This window comes from Salmo trutta, chromosome 2 (genome assembly GCF_901001165.1).
Source record: "Salmo trutta chromosome 2, fSalTru1.1, whole genome shotgun sequence".
NCBI classification, from domain to species: domain Eukaryota; kingdom Metazoa; phylum Chordata; class Actinopteri; order Salmoniformes; family Salmonidae; genus Salmo; species Salmo trutta.
This window is the reverse complement of record NC_042958.1, coordinates 52,155,673-52,164,697: the sequence shown is the minus strand read 5'-3', so window position 1 is coordinate 52,164,697 and position 9,025 is coordinate 52,155,673. Positions and strand designations below refer to the sequence as shown.

General features: G+C 43.1%; 1 long non-coding RNA gene across 1 annotated transcript; it reads right to left on the bottom strand.

Moving 5' to 3' along the window:
- Positions 1 to 5: 5 nt before the first annotated feature.
- On the bottom strand, positions 6 to 2,213 carry LOC115156979 (uncharacterized). Its single transcript, XR_003868367.1, has 2 exons — positions 2,117 to 2,213; positions 6 to 255 (listed from the first exon to the last, which is right to left on the bottom strand). It is a non-coding gene; the product is annotated as an uncharacterized LOC115156979 (long non-coding RNA).
- Between the last annotated feature and the right edge of the window lie 6,812 nt (positions 2,214 to 9,025).

The following is a 9,025-nucleotide window of genomic DNA, read 5'->3' as shown; positions in this document are numbered from 1 at the left end:
TGAAATCATTTGAACACTATTTTTTTTTATTGGAAACATGGTTACATGTTTTATGAAACTAGAAAGATGGTGAGGAAAGACTACGCAGAAAAGGAAAACTGACCATGTGCTGCAACTACTGTAGAAGGTCGGTGATGTCTTATGGGTAACAACCTCCACCTTAATGGCTTTAAGCTCTGCCTTTACCTCCTGGTCAGTAGTGGTGGCGACTGGCAGAGATTTCACCTCTAGAAACGACTGGAACAATACTCCCTCCTGGAGAGAGAGAGAGAGTGTATTAGGAAGTTGGAGTAACTACAAGCCAATGAGCTACATACACTGCAATGCGTATGTATTTGGACAGTGATGCTAAATGTTTTCATTTGGCGCTATACTCCAGCATTTTGGATTTTAGATCAAATGTTTTATATGAGGTGACAGTACAGAATGTCACCTTTTATTTGAGAGCATATTAATACATATCTGTTTTACCGTTTTGAAATTTAAGCACTACAGGTCTAATCCCCCGATTTTGAAGACGTCAAGTATTTAGACAAATTTCACTTAGTGCACCAAAGTAGTCAACAGTATTTGGTCCTATTTTTATTTTTTTAAATTTATTTCACCTTTATTTAGCCAGGTAGGCTAGTTGAGAACAAGTTCTCATTTACAACTGTGGCCTGGCCAAGATAAAGCACAGAAGTGCGACACAAACAACAACACAGAGTTGCACGTGGAATAAACAAACATACAGTTGTCGTGTCTTTGGCATCATTAAACTGAAGACATGTTTATCAAATAACTGTAATTATTATTACGCGATTAACTGATTAATCGTTTAACTGTAACTAGGAGGTCGGGGCACCAAGGAAAATATTCAGATTACAAAGTTATAATTTTCCTAATATAACTTTCAGATATTATCATATCTGATCGATTATCTTCTGATTTAATGATGTATTTTTACCTCGCGTCAGTCTCATTCCAAACGTAAATTGTTTTCTGCACGAACTCAGTCTTCACTAAGTCATCCATACATCAATTGTCTTAAAAATCATTTATTTACTAAACTAAGTAATTCACAGAAAGCATACAAACAGTAGTTATCGTTACAAAGAATTGGTAGAGGAATGTGCCCTAGTGGGCTAAACCGGCATGGCGGCTTGTTAAACAAAAGTTGATAATTATAACAATTGATATGCTAATCCTTTGCACATGAACGCTCACTCATTCGGAAACAATTGCAATCAATATATATATTTACGCTCAGTGTGTCGTCGTGATCTTTGTTGGAGAGTTTGGTTCAGTTGGAGAGTTCTCTCTCTCTCTATTGGTTAGAATGGATCTTTCAAATCAACATTCATTAATGTCTCTTATAGAATGGATGTTTCGTCGGTCGTCGCGTTCAATGATACCGAATTCCTAGCTGCAGACTAGTAATTAATATCAAAGACTTGTTATTATTCTGTCGGTATCGATAGTCTAATAGTTTAACCACGTGGTATGGTTAAAGTTCAGTAGAGGGATGCATGGTCAAACCTTCGCCCTCTCGTTATCGTGGTAAGCTGGTCTGGGGAAAGAAACCCTGTGTGGGGGTTCATATACTGAACGTAGAAAAGGCTGTCACATGACGCCAGGTCCTGTCTGTGTCCCTGGGGGCGTGCCGGTGACTTGGTAAAACTTTAAGTAGAAAATACAATTCTCTCACATTAACATCTTACAAGCATTCTACATTTAACCCAACCCCTCTGAATCAGAGAGGTGTGGGGGGCTGCCATAATCAACATCCACGTCTTCGGTGCCCAGAGAACAGTTGTTTAACTGTCTTGCTCAGGGACAGAGCTACAGATTTTTACCTTGTCAGCTCGGGGATTTGACAAGGTAAAACCCCAACACCTCCCCTCTTTACAGGTCACCTTCAAGTAAAACCCCAACACGCTGTCACTCATCTCCTCTTCAGCATCCAGACCTACACACACAAACACTATTAAATTGTGTGTCCAGTTCATGTGCTGTTCCGTCTGCAGGCTGTTCCAGTGTGTTCATCTTCTCCCTCAGCTCAGAGAGCACCGTGTCAAACGACGCCTTCACCAGGGACTCATGGTTCTCTCCACACACACACACACACACTCTTTACCTGGTTCATATCCATTGTTGTATCATCTCTCTGTACTTGAAGTCAGCCCACAGGTCTCAGAGAGGAGAGATCAACACTTCCTTCAACAGCATCTGGCGCCTTCCTAGAACATAGGATGGTGCTAGAGAGTTAGTGTGTGTGTGTACATCTTAGACAGTGTGTTTCACAGGAGGTTGGTGGCTCCTTAATTGGGGAGGATGGGCTCGTGGTAATAACAGGAGTGAAATCAGTGGAATGGTATTAAATACATCAACACGTGGTTTCCAGGTGTTTGATGCCATCCCATTCACTCCGTTCCAGCCATTACTATGAGCTGTCCTCCCCTCAGCATCGTGTGTGTGACACCAGAAGGGCAGGGGTCTGACCCACTGTGTGTGTGTGTGTGTGGCTGTGTGTGTGGCTGTAGCCTAGTGGTTAGAGCGTTGGGCCAGTAACCGAAAGGTTGCTAGATCCAATCCCCGAGCTGACAAGGTAAAAATCTGTCGTTCTGCCCCTGAAAAAGGCAGTTAACCCACTGTTCCTAGGCCGTCATTGTAAATAAGAATTTGTTCTTAACTGACTTGCCTAGTTAAATAAAGGGAAAACTTATTGGACAAGTGGTGGGGAACTGCCACAACAGATTGTCCTGAAGAGTCTGTCTGACCTCACTTTCATTCACTAGACACACTACCAGGTCCAATCTACACACACAACAGTGTAGTGTTTATAGTAATAGGAAAGACATGTTTTATTTAACCAGGCAAGTAAGTTAAGAACAAATTCTTATTTCAATGACGGCCTAGGAACAGTGGGTTAACTGCCTTGTTCAGGGGCAGAACGACAGAATTTTACCTTGTCAGCTCGGGGATTCGAACTTGCAACCTTTCGGTTACAAGTCCAACGCTCTAACCACTAGGCTACCTTGCCGAAGGTGGCATCAGAAGAGAGGGCACAATCTTCGGTGTTACCCTGAACTGCCATGTTTACGCACTATGCCGTCACCGTTGAGGGCTGCACGGCTAAGTTATGCAGCCACACACACTTATCTTGAAGAGGTTGAGGGCCTGTACAGCAGCGTTGTCCTGTCTCATGTACTGGCTGAGGTCAAGGGTCGTCAAGCTGAAGGAGCTGAAGTTTGATTGGTCAGACAGCAGTTCCAAGTAAGGAACCACTTCTGCCAGACACAACGTGGCTACCTGGAACACACACACAGTATACTGTAAATGGAGTGTTTTGTGTTGGGCAACAATGGTCAGATTACCCGCGAGCAGTGAAGAGCTGTACTAATGGAAATGTATGCTGGTTTAACAAGCTGCTGCATCCCAGACCGAAGGGTACTGACCGGCATGAGGCACCGTGTGTGTGTGTGTGTGTGTGTGTTACCTGTGTGTCTTGTTCAGGCAGAACGTTGCAGGCATTGGCCTCTCCTTTCCTGGTCCTTAACAGTCATTTGGGGTCCTGGGTCACGTCTTTATTACTGACAGCAACACACCACCACGCTGCAACTCACACACAGATTATACATAAGCAGACACACATACAACATGTACACACACACTCCCTTTCTCACTCACACACTCCCTTCCGCACACACTCACATTCTCGCTCTCTCTCGCTCTCTTTCGCCCTCTCACAGACACACAAACCTACCAGTCTTATGTAATCAGTGTTGTCGCCCTGTGGTAACAGACATTCTTTAGGGCCGACTAGGTTACATCTCTCCGTCAGGGAACTTACACGTCCACATAACCTACGCCTACCACTCACTATCCATCAGCACCGACAGCGAACCGTAAGGCCACAACCGCCTGCTGATCCAGCCCCGCTTCCCTCAGCCCCTCCAAATAGAAAATCCTCAAACTGGGTCAGATTTCCAGAAAGAAAGATGAAAAGTGAGAACTATTATTTTGTGTGTGAGAAGAAAGAGGGGGGGGTGGCTTGTTTGGATAACATAGCGTAATGCTGCAACTCGGGTAGATGTAACATAGTAAATCTGCACACTTCTCGATTATAATTTGCTGGTGAAGTTCTCTACATGTTCTGTGTTTGTGTGTCATTTATTTCGGGTGAGAAATGACAGATCTGCCCTCTTTATGTTGCCAGGGTAACCAATGCCATGGCAACACAGATGATAATATCATATATTATTGTGTGTGAACCACGTTCCTCTCTGCTGGCTGCAACATCTCTCTATCTCTACTCCATCTGCCCCCCATTCCTGACAGGCAAGGCATCACATTCAATATGTTTCATTCTTTTGACAACTTCTCTGTTAATATGTTCCGCCCATGTCATTCGAGTGTCAAACCGGACCTCCAGGAAGCTAAACTCTCCCCCTCTCCTTCTGTACTGCTCCAGGAGAGCGGAGCTGTCAGCAACATGCTGCTGGTTCAGACCAGAGGTTGAGGTGAGAGAGCTTAAGGCGTCCACATTCTTCTCAGCCAAAACAGTTCGGAAGAGTTTGTGCATATATTATGACTACATTTTGTTTGTTTGTGTTCGTTTTGGACTTCGGTAATGTTTTGTTTCGGCTGTTCGGGGCACAAAATATTTTCTTGAGGGTAGCCGAAGTCTACGCCCCTTCGTGGGTGACTGGTCAAACTTTGGGATTCTTCAATAAAGTATGTCATTCAATGAGACGACTCGTTTTCATGCACATTTTTTCATTGAGAAATACTGTAACAAACATCTTAGATGTAAAATTGCGCGACTAAGATCTCCTCGGCAAAAAACGTCAAAAAAAATCTAAGAAATCTGTTATTAATTATGATAAATTCGGACTATTTTGAGGAAGAGTATACTGGCTACGGCATCCCAAAATAGACAAGCAGTACTATTGCCACTTTTTTTCTAATTTTTCAAGCGAAGGTCTTTTAAGGGAGTATGTGAGTACACTCGTTCGGTTCAGCGAAACTGAAGCATGCTGACGCCTTTAATGTTACTGGAGTGTTGGGTTACCGGAGTGTTGGTGTTAGTGTTATTTCAGTTTTTTTAGGCTTATAGTGTTAGCCCTACTGCTAATGTCCTGTCTCACCCCAGACACAAACAAACAGAGGGACAATACCCAGACCTAACCGCTCCCAGACCATGAGAAAATCACTCCAGACCAGTTCGAGTCACACTTCTTATCACAAGCTCTCTCCTTGTGTCTCCCTTCCTCACTGTACTGTATATCATCATCACTGTATATCATCAACAAGATCTCATGGTCTGACTTCAGTATTCAACGTTTGTCCAGGGGGGAGGATGAACGTCTATTTTTGACAGTTAAGTTTCAGAATTAATTCAGATTGGTTGAGGGTTAAGGTTTGGGATAGGGTTAAAACAAACAAACCAACAAAAATGTGTGAACCCATGATCCTTGGACTTGGAGCTTGCGGCATACTGGGATTGAACCCGTGATCCTTGGACTTGGAGCTTGCGGCATACTGGGATTGAACCCGTGATCCTTGGACTTGGAGCTTGCGGCATACTGGGATTGAACCCGTGATCCTTGGACTTGGAGATTGCGGCATACTGGGATTGAACCCGTGATCCTTGGACTTGGAGCTTGCGGCATACTGGGATTGAACCCGTGATCCTTGGACTTGGAGCTTGCGGCATACTGGGATTGAACCCATGATCCTTGGAGCTGGAAGCTTACCTCCATCTGCATTCCCCATTCACAACGCCCTATCAAAAGAGGCAAGCGGGCATGTGGTTGGCGGTCACACACTTTCCAAGGCGAAAATAATTACTCAATCGGATTGGGAAATGGGGAGTAAGGGGGCAAGTAAACAACTGATGTTATTGTAGTTGGTGAACCAGTCCCTGACCAGAGCAGCCCGGTGGAAACTAATATTTTCCCAGATGACAACAAACCTGGGCTGCTCTGGTCCGTCCTGTACAACTGCATTATGTAGTGCATCCAGAAATATGATTATGTTTGCAGTATTGTAGGGACTTAGGGAGGCATGGTGATGGAGAACTCCTTGCAGACTAATGGTGGCACACAAGGTGATATTTCCCCCGCGCTGCCCAGGGACATTCACAACGGCTCTATAACATTTCGGCCCCGACGACTGGTTTTAGATAGATTGAATCCAGCTTCATCAATGACAATCAACTCATGAGGCTGTGCAGCTGCATCAAAGTCCAGAACTCTAACAGAAAAGGCATTCACTGTACCGTGAATATGGTGTAACTCAAAACACAGGACTACAATACCTACATTTTCAAACAAGGATGGGGGTGGGGGTGGATTTGGTCAGACACATTCAGTCAAAACTACAAGTTACAGGCAAGGCAGGTGCCGCCACAGACAATTTAGCAATTAAACACTGGTGTGATAGATGTGCAGAAGATGAATGTGCATGTAGAGATACTGGGGTGCAAAGGAGCAACAAAAGTCTTGACATACTGACACGGTTGATATTATGGAATGTTGTGTGATCTGCGATGATTTGCTCTCGTAGTTGATGTAGGCGGATGGTAACATCGCAACTGTATTACATGTACTTCACAGTACTATACCTATTTTTTTGGTTCACTGAGGAGCATAGACCTAATATTGTAGGACTCCATTGTATTGTACTGTGATACAGAATGATGTGCAACAATTACATAGGTACAGTCTAGTGTAGAAAGTTCAAGACACGCTACCGTGTAGCGACTCAGGTTGGGCTGGACTCTGCCCTGCCTCCCTCAACGTCAGACCATGAGTCTGGCCCTAATGTCGTCGGAAATATGTCTCCGTCTGTTGCCTGGTCCCCTTCTTTGTTCTTGTCGTCGTCCTCCTCCTATCGCTCTCCCTCTTCCTCTCGCTGCCTCCATGTTTGCAAAGTTCTCACAAAAGAGGTGAGCTTACCTGAGGTCTATTTGTAGTGCTAAGGCTCAGACTAATTGGTGTTCAATTACTGTATAAATGTTTTCGTCTGGGTGTTGCCAATTTCAGGTATGTGTGTTTTCCCACTAATTGCAAGAAATGTAATTCTTGAACCAAGTGTATAATGTAAGAAACAGTGTGTAGTGTTTTGCCAGTTTGTTTGCAGAATTGCAAACAAAGTGCAAACAAAGTGCAAGGTGTGTTGCAGAATTGCAAACAAAGTGCAAAGCAGAAAATGTGTTTGTACTTTGGTGCCTTTGTTTAAGGCATGGTTACAAAAGTTAAGGTTTTGATGCTTTTGTCTAAGCATTCACTTTCAGTGTGTTAGCAATCGGCAAAAACTGTGAGTAGTACTTTAATGTATTTTTACTTAAGTACTTTACAACACTGCATTTTGTTACGTTACAGCCGTATTCTAAAATTTATGAAACGTGTCTTTCCCTCATCAATATTCACACAATACCCCATAATGACAAAGCAAAAACATGGTTTTTAAAAATGTTAGCTAATTTATTACAAATAAAAAACAGAAATATTACATTTACATAAATGTTCAGACCCTTTACTCAGTACTTTGTTGAAGCACCTTTGACAGTGATTACAGCTTCAAGTCTTCTTGGGTATGACACTACAAGCTTGGCACACCTATTTGGGGAGTTTCTCCCATTCTTCTCTGCAGATCCTCTCAAGCTCTATCAGGTTGGATGGGGGCGTTGCTGCACAGCTATTTTCAAGTCCACATTTTGTTACGTTACAGCCTTATTCTAAAATGGATTAAATTGTTATTTCCCTCATCAATCTACACACAACACCCCATAATGACAAAGAAAAAACAGGTTTAAGAAATGTTTGCAAATGTATTAAAAATAAAAAATGGAAATATCACACACGCTAATTTACATACACATACATAGTGCATATGGTAAAAAGGACATATACATACACATATTACCATAGAACATTACTGGAAGAAAAATCCAATATTGTGTTCATGTGCCCTGTTCCCCTCCCCAGTTCAGGAGCATCTGACCAAGCAGATTGCCATGGTGATATCTGAGGCACTACAGCCAGCTGGTTCCCGTGGTTATAGAGGCAGCGTGAGTACTTCACACTCTCTCTCTCACTCAACTCGGGATGTGTTTCAAACTGCTTTAAGCTGCTTGAAGTTCTGGACTTACAAATCACGTTAATCACGTTATCCATGAGAGTGAAACATGGCTTTTCTGGTGTTGGTGTGTATATTATAATGATGTGTGTGTCTGTGCGTACACATGTATCTAGTGATGTGTGGGGTTCAGAAGATCAACAGTCGAACGTGACCAACTGCATGTTGACCCCTGACCTGTGTGTGTGTGTGTGTGTGTAAAAATCGGTGGCTTCAGCTAGCCTCAGCTAGAAACCTGACAATCTTAAAACAGTCTACTGTACATAAGTATACTGAACAAAAATATAAATGCAACATGCAACAATTTCAAAGATTTTATTGAGTTACAGTTCATAGAAAGAAATCACTCAATTTAAATAAATAAATTAGGCCCTAATCTATGGATTTCACATGACTGGGCAGGGGCTCAGCCATGGGTGGGCCTGGGAGGGCATAGGCCCACCCACTTGGGAGCCAGGCCCAGCAAATCAGAATAATGTTTTTCCCACAAATAGGCTTTATTACCTCCCCCCCCATGTCCTACTATAGATGTACAACACATTAGGAACACCTGCTCTTTCCATGACAGACTGACCAGGTGAATCCAGGTGAAAGCTATGATTCGTTATTGATGTCACCTTTTAAATTCACTTCAATCAGTGTAGATGAAGGGGAGGAGACAGGTTAAAGAAGGATTTTTAAGCCTTGAGATAATTGACATGGATTGTGTGTGTGTGCCATTCAGAGGGTGAATGGGCAAGACAAAATATTTCAGTGCCTTTAAACGTGGGTATGGTAGTAGGTGCCAGGCCCACCGGTTTGTTGGAAGAACTGCAACACTGCTGGGTTTTTCAAAACCCAACAGTTTACTGTGTGTATCAAGAATGGTACTCCACCCAAAGGACATCCAGCCAACTTGACA